This window comes from Bos indicus x Bos taurus, chromosome 9 (assembly GCF_003369695.1).
Source record: "Bos indicus x Bos taurus breed Angus x Brahman F1 hybrid chromosome 9, Bos_hybrid_MaternalHap_v2.0, whole genome shotgun sequence".
In the NCBI taxonomy this organism is placed as follows: domain Eukaryota; kingdom Metazoa; phylum Chordata; class Mammalia; order Artiodactyla; family Bovidae; genus Bos; species Bos indicus x Bos taurus.
The window spans coordinates 88,434,997-88,447,218 of record NC_040084.1 but is presented as its reverse complement, the minus strand read 5'-3'; the positions used below and the strand labels follow the sequence as shown (position 1 = coordinate 88,447,218).

At 41.2% G+C, this 12,222-nt stretch overlaps 1 protein-coding gene across 2 annotated transcripts in view; it reads right to left on the bottom strand.

Annotated features, from left to right (window-relative positions):
• MTHFD1L (methylenetetrahydrofolate dehydrogenase (NADP+ dependent) 1 like) overlaps window positions 1-12,222 on the bottom strand; it is a 182,015-nt gene that overhangs the window by 58,237 nt on the left and 111,556 nt on the right. The window lies entirely within an intron of this gene.

Below are 12,222 nucleotides of genomic sequence, written 5' to 3'. Positions count from 1 at the left end.
TAGGCTTGTTGCAAAAGAATGACCACAAGAGTGTCAAGTTGAGACTGGGTTAGAGAAAACTCGAGGGTAATTTTTAAAAGATTTCACATTTATTAGCTGAAGAATTGAAAATAGCCTATAAACTCTTTGAGGTCAAGGACCACCTCCTGTTCCCCTACAGGTGGGATTGAGCCCCTGGGGTAGGGTCTCAATACACAGTTGAATAAATGAATACATATTTTCTGAACTTCCTGTTGATGAAGCAAGGATTCCAGGTGGTGCAACGGTTATAAAAGATTATGTGTGTGTGTGTGTTTAGTATCTCAGTCATGTCTCACTCTTTGTGACGCTATGGACTGTAGCCTGCCAGGCTCCTATGTCCATTCTCCAGGCAAGAATACTGGAGCGGGTTGCCATTTCCTCCTCCAGGGGATCTTCCCAACCCAGAGATGAAACCTGTGTCTCTGTTAACACAACTTTTGCATTTAACAAACTAAAAACTGCACCAATAAGGCAGCTCCATTGGATATGATCTATTTATGTTGTTTCAGCAGGCAAGGAACTTCCTGCTGTTTCTCTGCTTGACTTGGGGGGTGGGGGAGTGTAATCTTTAAAGATAAAAGAAAGTCAAGTTCAGTCCAATGATTTTGATCTGAACTTGATATTCACTTGTACTGCTCTGTTTTCAGTGATAGCTTTTATAAAATAAATAAAATGGTAAAATAAATAATACATGGATATGTGTTCATCATCCCTGGCATTCCTCCAACTCCCTAAATACCTACAAATTTATCTGTTCATCACCTCTTCCCTCTTCATATCCCTGATGTCTAGAATAGTGATCTGCAACCAGCAGCCACTCCACAAACATCTGCCAAATGAGCAGCCAGCTATGCCAAGTACTTTCAAGATATCATGGTGTATAAAGAACTTCAGGGGTTTTGTGTACAGAGAATGCCTGTTGGGGTGGGGATGATGACACAGTAAAATATGACAGATTGGAGTGAGTGATAAAGGCTCTGCATATATGTTACTAGGAAAGTCAGAAGATCATAGACTTCAGGGGAAGGCATGGAGATCAGTATGAGGCTGGCAGGAACTTGAGTGGTGCTTAAAGGATGTGAAAGATTTTAATAAGCAATAAAAGGACAGATAATTTCACACAAGCTGGAAGGCAGACCTCAAGGTGGGAATGGTGGCAAACACAAGGCTTCTTCTGGAAAGAGTGACTGTTCTATTATGCACAATTTCTCAATACACTCATAAGCTACTTCACAAAGTCTGGCGTCTATACCACAATCTTGGATCATTTTGAAACTAAGACTATGTTAAATCTCTATCTTCACCAAGAATATAACTCTGAACATATTCTACATTAATTTCCTCCCAAACCTCTAAAATGTATAAAAATCGCTGAAATACTCTAGAACAGAGTATTCTGATGGAAATTTCTATAAGGATGGCAACGGTCTACAACCACGCTTTCCAGGCCGGAAGCCACCTGCCTCATGTAACTATTAAGTAGCTGAAATGAGGAAATGAGCTCTTGATTTCAGTTAATTCAAACTTCAATAGCTTCCTGTCACCAGTGGCTATGGCTTGGGCAGCACAGCTCTAGAAAGAAACCCTAACTAGGGTCATGTTGTCTACAGTTTCTCATTTAGAGTCTGCCCACCTGGAACCCTGGCTGAGTGACACCAGGAAGGAAGGCTGGAGGCTTCACCCTTCACCACATTCATAGTGTTGATGGGGTGATTCAGGCTTAAAGAAGCTGAGCTACTCAAAGATAGATGACATGATCTTTCTTGAAAAGACCTCTGGAATCACTACCTTGATTCCTGAAGAGTCCTGAGAGTCCCTTGGACTGCAAGGAGATCCAACCAGTCCATTCTGAAGGAGATCAGCCCTGGGATTTCTTTGGAAGGAATGATGCTAAAGCTGAAACTCCAGTACTTTGGCCACCTCATGTGAAGAGTTGACTAATCGGAAAAGACTCTGATGCTGGGAGGGATTGGGGGCAGGAGGAGAAGGGGACAACAGAGGATGAGATGGCTGGATGGCATCACCGATTCGATGGACGTGCGTCTGAGTGAACTCTGGGAGTTGGTGATGGACAGGGAGGCCTGGCGTGCTGAGATTCATGGGGTCGCGAAGAGTTGGACACGACTGAGTGACTGAACTGAACTGAACAGAGAGACTATTGTACTAAGTACAGTAATTCAGACAGAAAGACAAAAATCATACATCACAGATGTGCAATCTAAAAAACTGATGCAAATGAACTCATTTACAAAACAGAAAGAGGCATAGACAAAGAAGACAAATTTACAGCTATGAGAAGGGAAGGAGGGAGGGAATAAATTAAGAGTTTGGGATAAACACACACACACAACTATTTATAAAATGGATAAATAACAAGGTTCTACTGTATAGCATAAGGAACAATATTCAACATCATAAGTGTGTGTGTATTCAGTTGCTCAGTTGTACCTGACTCTTTGTGACCCCAGAGAAATGATTCTCAATCCTCATTAGTATTGTTTTCTCTAATCCTCTCAGGTAATCCTTCCTCTGGTTTCAGATAGTTCTTTCACATGCATGTAGTTAATCATGCTAAGTTGCTCAGTCGTTCCTCAGACTCTTGACAACCCTGTGGACTGTAACCTGCCAGGCTCCTCTGTCCATGGGATTTCCCAGGCAAGAATACTGGAGTGGGTTGCCATTCCCTTCTCCAGGGGACCTTCCCGACCCAGGGATTGAACTTGCATCTTCTGCATTGGCAGGAGGACTCTTTACCATTGTACCACCTTGGAAACCCTCAGCATCGTATAATAACCTATAATAGGAAAAATTCTGAAAAGAATATATATATACACACATATATATATATACACACATATATATATATACGTGTGTGTATATATATATATACCTGTGTATATATTTCAATCACTCCACCGTATACCAGAAACTAACCTAACATTGTAAATCAACTATACTTCAATTTAAAAAAAAAAGCATGAATCTGCTAGACTTGGAGAAAATAAAATGTAGTTTGTTACATGGCCTTTCCTGTACTTCAATAAAAGTAAATAACATGAACCCACCTTACACCAGGAGCTTCATTACAACACTCCCCCTAGTGTCATGGGAGCAGCTCTGCGTTGTGACTGAGAACAACAGAGCTTTTTATCTTTAACACAAAGCATGTCCTTGGCTGGAAACCAGCACATCTGAGCTACCCAAGGTGTACGTGCCGACTGCCATGAGCCAGCTCCCCAAGTGGCTAGCCTCGCCGGCGTGTTGGTCATAAGCAACAGGTCAGTCCAGAAGAATCCCAGAGGAAACTCGCTCTCCTAAGAAAACCAGGATGCAAGGTAGAGAGAGCTGAGGTCTGAGAATGAAGAGAGGCTCATCGCCAGAAAGCCCATATTTGTCCATGTGAAATGATGATGATAAGGAATTCACATTCACAGCACAAGAGTGACTTTGTATACTCTTTCTTGTTAGTCTGTTTTGCCTTCAGTTTTTTTTTTTTTTGGCAGTCGAAGGATGCTCTTTATTTTATTTTTTTTTTCACACTAAAATATTTTTATTTATTATAATATTCTTCTTTTCCCCTAGTACAAAAGTAATACAAGATTAACGCAGAAAATCTGGAAAAGAAAAGAAGCAGCAAAGAAAATAAAGCACTTTTCATACTACAACTCTGTAATGTCTGCTAACCTCTTCATATATGCTCTTTGAGTCTTTTTCATATGCATATTTATGGAATTCTACAATATAATTTCCAAATTATGCAGGTGCACTATAATTTCTTTAATTCTTCCTTTTTAACAACTGAAGTAATTTTCTTTCTTCTTTTCCTTCTTTCTCTTTCTTTTTCCTGTTATTTTTTTTTTTATGTTTAATTTAATTTAATTTTTTTTTTTTTTTGTGGTGGCACTATTTATTTCATATCTAATTTCACATCATGGTATTGCCTTCAGTTTTGATTTATTTCAGGTCACAGGAATTCTGACTGTCTGATTTACTGTAGATGGACATCTTGAGGATGATATTTCATGAAACTAAATATGCAAAGGAGTCAACATAGTGTCTAACAGCGCAAACTCAAGTGATAGTAATATAGTGCCTTGTTTTAAAATATGCTAACTGAATACTGATTTGAATTTTGTTTCATCTAGTGGAAAATTTTATATTTTTACTACTAGTTGAGGATTTTTCCTCACTATGGATCTCTTTTATTAGTCCTTAATTTACTTTCATTTGAACAATTAAAAAATTTAAAAATAAAGTGCTTATTTCAATATTTTGGTTTTGTTTTGCTTTTTAATTTTTAATGTCCAGCTCTGTGACTCCATGGACCATAGCCCACCAAGCTCCCTCGTCCATGGGATTCTCCTGGCAAGAATACTTGAGTGGGTTGCCATTCCCTTCTCCAGGGGATCTTCCCAATCCAGGGATTGAACCCACATCGCCTGCATGGCACAGAACCTCCAGGTAATGCACCACTAGCACCATCTGGGAAGGCTCATATGCTTATTTGAGGTGGACAGCGAAGTGATTCAGTTATACATATACACATATCCATTCCGTCTAGGTTATTGAGTAGTCTCCTGGGCTTGTATAGTCTTAAGTAGAACATAACAGTGACACCAAAGGAAAACAGAGGAACATATGAATTTAACGATCTCACCCACAGGAGGCGGAAGGGCTGGTAGTGGCCTGAGCACTTGCTTGGCCTAACGATGTTCATGTATTTTTATGACACACTTGATGTTCCTCCTTGCACAAAGTTACTCACAAACCTCAGTGTGTTGAGAGACTCATACAAATGGACATGAGGTGAAGCTCAGGCTCTATTTTCATGGGATGGAATCATATTTCCCTAATTTATCTACTGGAGCTGTGATGCCAAAGAAAAATCTTCTAGTCTAAGATTAAAAGTTTCACTCAAGGGGGGGAGGAAACTACTTTCATGAAAAGAAAAAGAAATCATTTTCTGAAATAAAATGGTGGCTAAAACAAATCGCTAACCTCTCAGATTCTAGGGGATTGGAAGCCTGTGCTGTTTTGAGTGATTTCCTCCCCAAATCCTGAAGTAGTCTTTAATACAGTTGTGATAACATTTAAATAATGTTGCCAGCTTTTCAGGCTGAGAAAACGGATTCTGTACCTACTGGGCTTCCCAGGTGGCGCAGCAGTAAAGAAGTGCTTGCCAATGTAGGAGACACAAGAGATGTGGGTTCACTACCTGCGTTGGGAAGATCCCTTGGAGTAGGAAATGGCAACCCACTTCAGTATTCTTGCCTGGGAAATCCCATAGACAGAGGAGCACAGTGGCTATAGCCCATGGGGCCACAGAGTTGGACATAACTCAGTGACTGATCACGCACCTCTGTTGAGTGGTCTCAGGTCATCTGAATTTAAGTCAGAAAATTCAGGGGATGGATGGAATGAGGCAGAAAATGACTGGCTAACTGGAGGTGCGACACTGATGATTCATTTTACACCCTTGTCTTTCTTGCTTGGCCCATAGTTCTGGATGATATAATGCAATTCTAGAAGCTTCCACCACATTGACATTCCATTTTTCGAGTTACAAGAAAGCACTTAGGTGAAATTATAGGAATCCTTGTGACATGCACAAGTGAAACGGGTACAGACCACTCTTTCTTATCAGGTGCTATTTCTAGCCTCAAGGGGATTAAGCTGGCAGATGTCTACCAGAATCACAAAGCCCATCGAGAAAGCTGGCCTGTTCCAACAACAGATTCAGATCTGAAGACACATGTCAAACAAAGATGGGTGTGGCAGCCGGTAGGCCAAGGAGGTGAGTGAGACCAAAGGACACTGGACAGGGAACCTAGAGGCCAGTGCTGGAGAAGAATCTAGCTCTGATAGCGATCTGAGGTGTGTCTGCAAAAGGGTGTGGCATGGAGGCGGTGTGGGAACTTGGAGCTGAATCATGAAGAAGAGGTAAGGGGAGAAGGGCTAACGAGGGAGGGGCTAGAAGCAGTTCAGGCTGGAGACCCAGAGCTTCACATAAATAAGAAAGCAGAACACGAGAGCACAGGGAGGGATACGGACTCTGCATGAGATACTCACGGGACTGGAAATACAAGGGGCAGCTTCCTATAAACTGTGCCAAATATTCAGTTGCACACAAGGGATATAAAGGAGAGAGCTGAAAAAAGGTCTGGTGGAAAGAGGCAGACCAAGGGCAGGTCTGAGGACAGGGAGGAGAGAGCCAAGGGAGGCCAAGGCCTTGACAAGGAGATAAGAGTACAGGGACAATCAAGGGTGTAAAAAGAAAGGTCGTCCCTTCTCCCTAAAGCTTGTTCAGCAGTTACTGTGAAATATAAAAGGCACAGAGGATGTACATAACGATCATTCTGAATTTTAAAATTTTATGAATTAAACTCTCTCTATATAGTATGAATGTATACATTTCTATATTTTCTAAATACACAGAACGGTACATTTAAAAATGATAAAAACAGGGAATTTCACATTAGGAATATTAAAAAAACCACCACTACATACACACATACATTCTATACACATATATACAAGTACTTATACACATGTATTTTTATTCATTTCCTTAAAATTTGAGGTTCTGGCTGCAAATGCCCAGTGTCCAACTAAAAGGATATCTGTCAATTACCCACCCCCAAACTGATCTGAATCCTTAAGAAATAGAAAATACATAATTCCTCAATAACCAACCAATTCCTCTACCCCCCAAATGCATGCCAGCAGGGGAGAAAACACTCATAAACACACAGGCAGTGCGAGTGCAACAGGGCGGAAATCCTTGGTGCTGGCATGGCCCTAGACAGTCTTCCTGGGCTGTTTTGATCTCCCCTGATTCCAGCCCCGCTGTGATCAAGAGCATGGCTTCACACAAGAAACAGGAAAGACCTTTAAACAAAAACAAACACCATCCTCTCTTGGTGTCAAGGCTGCACCTCACGGTGTCTGTGAGGTTAGAGGAAGGATGCGAAGGGATGGGGAGACAGTTTTCAACCCTCACTCCTGATGTAACAAACAATATTCAGACAGACTTTCGGTGCCATGCATCCTTTACAAAAGTGACTGAGATTTTAATAAATCACTAACAGCTCCCAATTCTAATAGAGAAAGATGGCTAAATGTCTGGCTTTAATTAGGGGAGGCCTTTTTTTCCGGTGCCCTGGGAGCTTCTAACTGCTGGGTTTAAACCACTTGGAAAGGACACCATCCCTGGAGTTTGACAAAGTTACCTGAGTTACAAAACGATTCCTGAAAGTCAATTCAGGAAATGCCCTCTGAAGTGAAACAGACAGAAGTTAGAGCTAACTTAGATCCCCAGCCTCCCATGTCCCAGCTCTTTACTCTGGGACATTTCATTTTGTTCTCACAGCAACTGGGTGAAGTTGATGTCAATATCAGACACTATTTTATAGATAAGGAAGCTGAGACTTGAAGAACTGCCCACGTTTACATCCACGGTAAGGCACTGCCCAGATTTAAACTCAGTTCTAATGTACTCAAAGTCTTACCCCTTTAACTATAATGTTACGGCTTTCATCAAGTGTCCATTTCGTCATGGGGCAAGTCCCTCACCTTCTCTAAGATCTCGTTTGCCCATTTAAAAAGCAGAATTGAGCTCACACATCCCACAGAAATAGATTAGATATACTTGAAATAATGCATGGCAGAGAAATTTGTTAGCTTATAAAGTGTTAAATACAGATTCCTTTTTTCATCTGCTATAGCATTTCCCTGGGTGCTTACAGATATAGAGACATTATACTGTAAAGTGTAAAGATAAACTGTCAAAAGCAATAATAGAAAAGAAAAAGTCCAAGAGAAGATGGGTTTTGGTGGGTATTTCTAATAGATTCTTAAAAGGACAGGATACTGTGATCAGGACTTGAAAAAGTCAATTTTCATTCCAATCCCAAAGAAAGGCAATGCCAAAGAATGCTCAAACTGCCGCACAATTGCACTCATCTCACACACTAGTAAAGTAATGCTCAAAATTCTCCAAGCCAGGCTTCAGAAATATGTGAACCATGAACTTCCTGATGTTCAAGCTGGTTTTAGAAAAGACAGAGGAACCAGAGATCAAATTGCCAACATCTGCTGGATCATGGAAAAAGCAAGAGAGTTCCAGAAAAACATCTATTTCTGCTTTGTTGACTATGCCAAAGCCTTTGACTGTGTGGATCACAATAAACTGTGGAAAATTCTGAAAGAGATGGGAATACCAGACCACCTGACCTGCCTCTTGAGAAATCTGTATGCAGGTCAGGAAGCAACAGTTAGCACTGGACATGGAACAAAAGACTGGTTCCAAATAGGAAAAGGAGTACGTCAACGCTGTATATTGTCACCCTGCTTATTTAACTTTTTTGCAGAGTACATCATGAGAAACGCTGGACTGGAAGAAACACAAGCTGGAATCAAGATTGCCGGGAGAAATACCAGTCACCTCAGATATGCAGATGACACCACCCTTATGGCAGAAAGTGAAGAGGAATTCAAAAGCCTCTTGATGAAAGTGAAAGTGGAGAGTGAAAAAGTTGGCTTAAAGCTCAACATTCAGAAAACGAAGATCATGGCATCTGGTCCCATCACTTCATGGGAAATAGATGGGGAAACAGTGGAAACAGTGTCAGACTTTATTTTTCTGGGCTCCAAAATCACTGCAGATGGTGACTGCAGCCATGAAATTAAAAGACGCTTACTCCTTGGAAGGAAAGTTATGACCAACCTAGATAGCATATTCAAAAGCAGAGACATTACTTTGCTGACAAAGGTCCATCTAGTCAAGGCTATGGTTTTTCCTGTGGTCATGTATGGATGTGAGAGTTGGACTGTGAAGAAGGCTGAGCGCCAAAGAATTGATGCTTTTGAACTGTGGTGTTGGAGAAGACTCTTCAGAGTCCTTTGGACTGCAAGGAGATCCAACCAGTCCATTCTGAAGGAGATCAGCCCTGGGATTTCTTTGGAAGGAGTGATGCTAAAGCTGAAACTCCAGTACTTTGGCCACCTCATGTGAAGAGTTGACTCATTGGAAAAGACTCTGATGCTGGGAGGGATTGGGGGCAGGAGAAGGGGACGACACAGGATGAGATGGCTGGATGGCATCACTGACTCGATGGACATGAGTCTGGGTGAACTCTGTGAGTTGCTGATGGACAGGGAGGCCTGGCGTACTGCAATTCATGTGGTCGCAAAGAGTCGGACACGACTGAGCGACTGAACTGACTGACTGTGATCATCCTTAAGGGGTGAAAGGAAATGATGCAGTATATTAAATATATTAATTCTTACATGATAAACTTCCTTTGAGCAATTAGGCCCCTGCCCCTTATTCTATATTTAAAAAAAATTATAATTTTGAATTAATCAACAGCTTCCTCTGTAACGTGAACAACTTTCACCTGCTCTTGAATTAGAAGCTACTCTGGTGAAAGACACGCAGAATTGTTCTGTAAAGAACAGTGGTTGCATCTCTCAATTTTCGACAGGTTGGCACAGACTCCTGAGTTCGAAGAGCAGCTTGATTCTCACTTTAACTAATGGACAGGTCATCAGAAAGCCACAGACTCAGGGAGCTGTCTGGCTTCACGGTGTCTCTGAGGCCAGGTGTTTCTTTTTCTTTCGAGCTGTTCCTCTTTCCATTTGGGCTTTTGAGATGATTTCTACTTCCCCCACGAAAGTAGTCATGCCCTGCGCTCCTACACTATTTCTGATTCGTTAATCAGCTCAGCTGTCTTTCTTCGGTAAAACAAGATGGGGGCGGGACTGGAGCAGGAAATGAGATGCCATCAATCCTGCCCCCAATACATTCTGGGTGGAATAGAGTCTGGGGTGATACACAGAAACCCGGTTTGTACAAAGAAGCAAAGGCAGCCGGGTGTTTCTTTTATCAGGCTGTTTTATCCAAAAGTATTTTAACACTTCTTTTTTTTCCCGTAGGGCAGTCTCATACCTCCCTATGGAGCTATCAAGCATCAAAAGGGTTAGTTATGGGGAAAAAAAAAAATGAAATGAATTAAAAGGGTTTCAAAAAAAACTATTACTTAAAACTTAGAAAAGAAAAGCATTACTTAGTCCATAAAGGTTCACCAACAGTGATTATGTAAGAAATCTGGTGGACGGCGGGTGGGGGGAGCTTAAATTCTGTTACTACCTGCAATGGTGACCTCAGATTTCTACACTGTTACAAGACTGTAAATTGTCTTCTATGATCTAAAATGGACTTGCCAGCATGAGGGACAGAACTATTAGGGAGAGAGTCTCTTTTCATAAACTGTCATGAAGCAATAAAAGGCTGAACTGCATAAGCAATTATGCAGCTCAAATCTAATTTCTGTGTTACAGAGTATGTGGGCAAAGGAGGCAAGAATCCTACCAAATATTGAGGCAACACTGTTATAAAATTAATCCGCTTTTCACAGAAGAGCAGACATTTTAACAGCATCATCTTTACAATGAACGCGAATTTACAACAAAAATTTTTAATATTGGTGGGAAGGAAAAGGGTTCATTTTAGGGTTAGTGCATGTCAAAGACAGCGTAACTCACAAAATACTGCTTCTATTTATTGACCTTCTTTTCACCTTGCATGGTTTTCCTGAAAGAGCCAGTTTTTGAATGTGAAATCATTAAAATCTGCCATTGCCAGTCAGTGCGGTTCTCGATCAGGGTTGGGTGATGGTCTGTTTCCTGACAATTGTTTGTTTCCTTATATGTAAAATGAGGGGAAAGCAGGGAAGTAAGGACTAAAGAAGTTACCAAGTACAAAGTGCCTGGCACACGACAAGCCCTCCTCAGCCGTTGAATAATCATCATATTCTTGATGATTTAACTCTAGACTCAAGACCAACAGAACTTGTGAGGAATGAAGGGATGGGAGAAGCCACCAGTTAAGGCTGAGAACTCCAGCAATCAAGGACTACCTAAGAGGGCAAATCCAACAGCCAGAGCTGGAGCCAGCAGATTCAGAATGGAGATGTGTGGATAGGAACAAAGATGAATGGAGAGACTGAGATCCTGGGAAGTTCAGATATGCTGACTGAATGCTCATTATGAAGCTGTTTTTAAATATATACTAGACAATCCAGCAACTCCTTTTCAGCATATATACCCAAAAGAACTGGAAGCACAGTTTTACACACATGTTCACAGCAGCAAGCAGCATTATTTACAACAGCCAAGAAGTGGAAGAAACCCAACCGGCCACTGACAGACACAAGGGCATAAACACACAATGGACTGTTTTCAGCCTTAAGGAAGTTCTGACGTATGCAATAGCATGGATAAACCTTGAGAACATTATGCTAAGTAAGGGCTATAGACTGAATGCTTCTGTGCCCCCAGAATTGGTATGTTGAAGCCTAATTCTCAATGGGATGGTGTATTCAGATGTGAGGACTTTGGGAGTGATTAGGTTGATGTTACTAGAAGGTTAGGCCCTGGAGTGATTAGGTCATACGGGTGCACCCCTCATGCAAGGGATTAGTGCTTTTATAAAAGACAAGATCCCTCCCCACTTTCACCACATGAGGATACAGTGAGGAGACTGCCATCTAAGAAACAACAAGACCCTCGCCAGATATCCAATCCGCTTATGCCTTGATCTCAGACATCCCAGCTTCCAAAAGTATCAGTGATAAATCTCTGCTGTTAACACGTCGATCCAATACTATGATATTCCTCATAGCAGCCTGAAAGGACTGAGACAGTGAATAAGCCAGTCAAAAAAGGGACATATTCTATGGCTTCACTGGCATGAGACAGCCAGGAATAAAGGAGAAGGAAAAATGAAATGTTAGTGTTTGAGGGGTACAGAGTTTTGCAAGATGAAAAGACCTATGGAGAGAGATGCTGGTTGTACAACAATGTGAAGGTACTTAACACTAGTGAACTATTCACCTAAAAATGGAAAAGGTGGTCAGTTTTATGTTATATGTGTTTTACCACAATCCAAAAATTAAAAAAATATATATATTAGACATATTTAATAGCTCAAGAAAACCACGATACAAAGGGGATTTAACAGAAACAGACAAAGAAAATACTGCCCATGATTTCCCAAGCATGATGAGAGCTGAATTTCATGGGGTTGCAAAGAGTTGGACACAACTGAATGACTGAACTAAACTGAACTGATGAAAGCCGAAGAATTGATGCTTTTGAACTGTAGTGCTGGAGAAGACTCTTGAGAGTCTCTTGTACTGC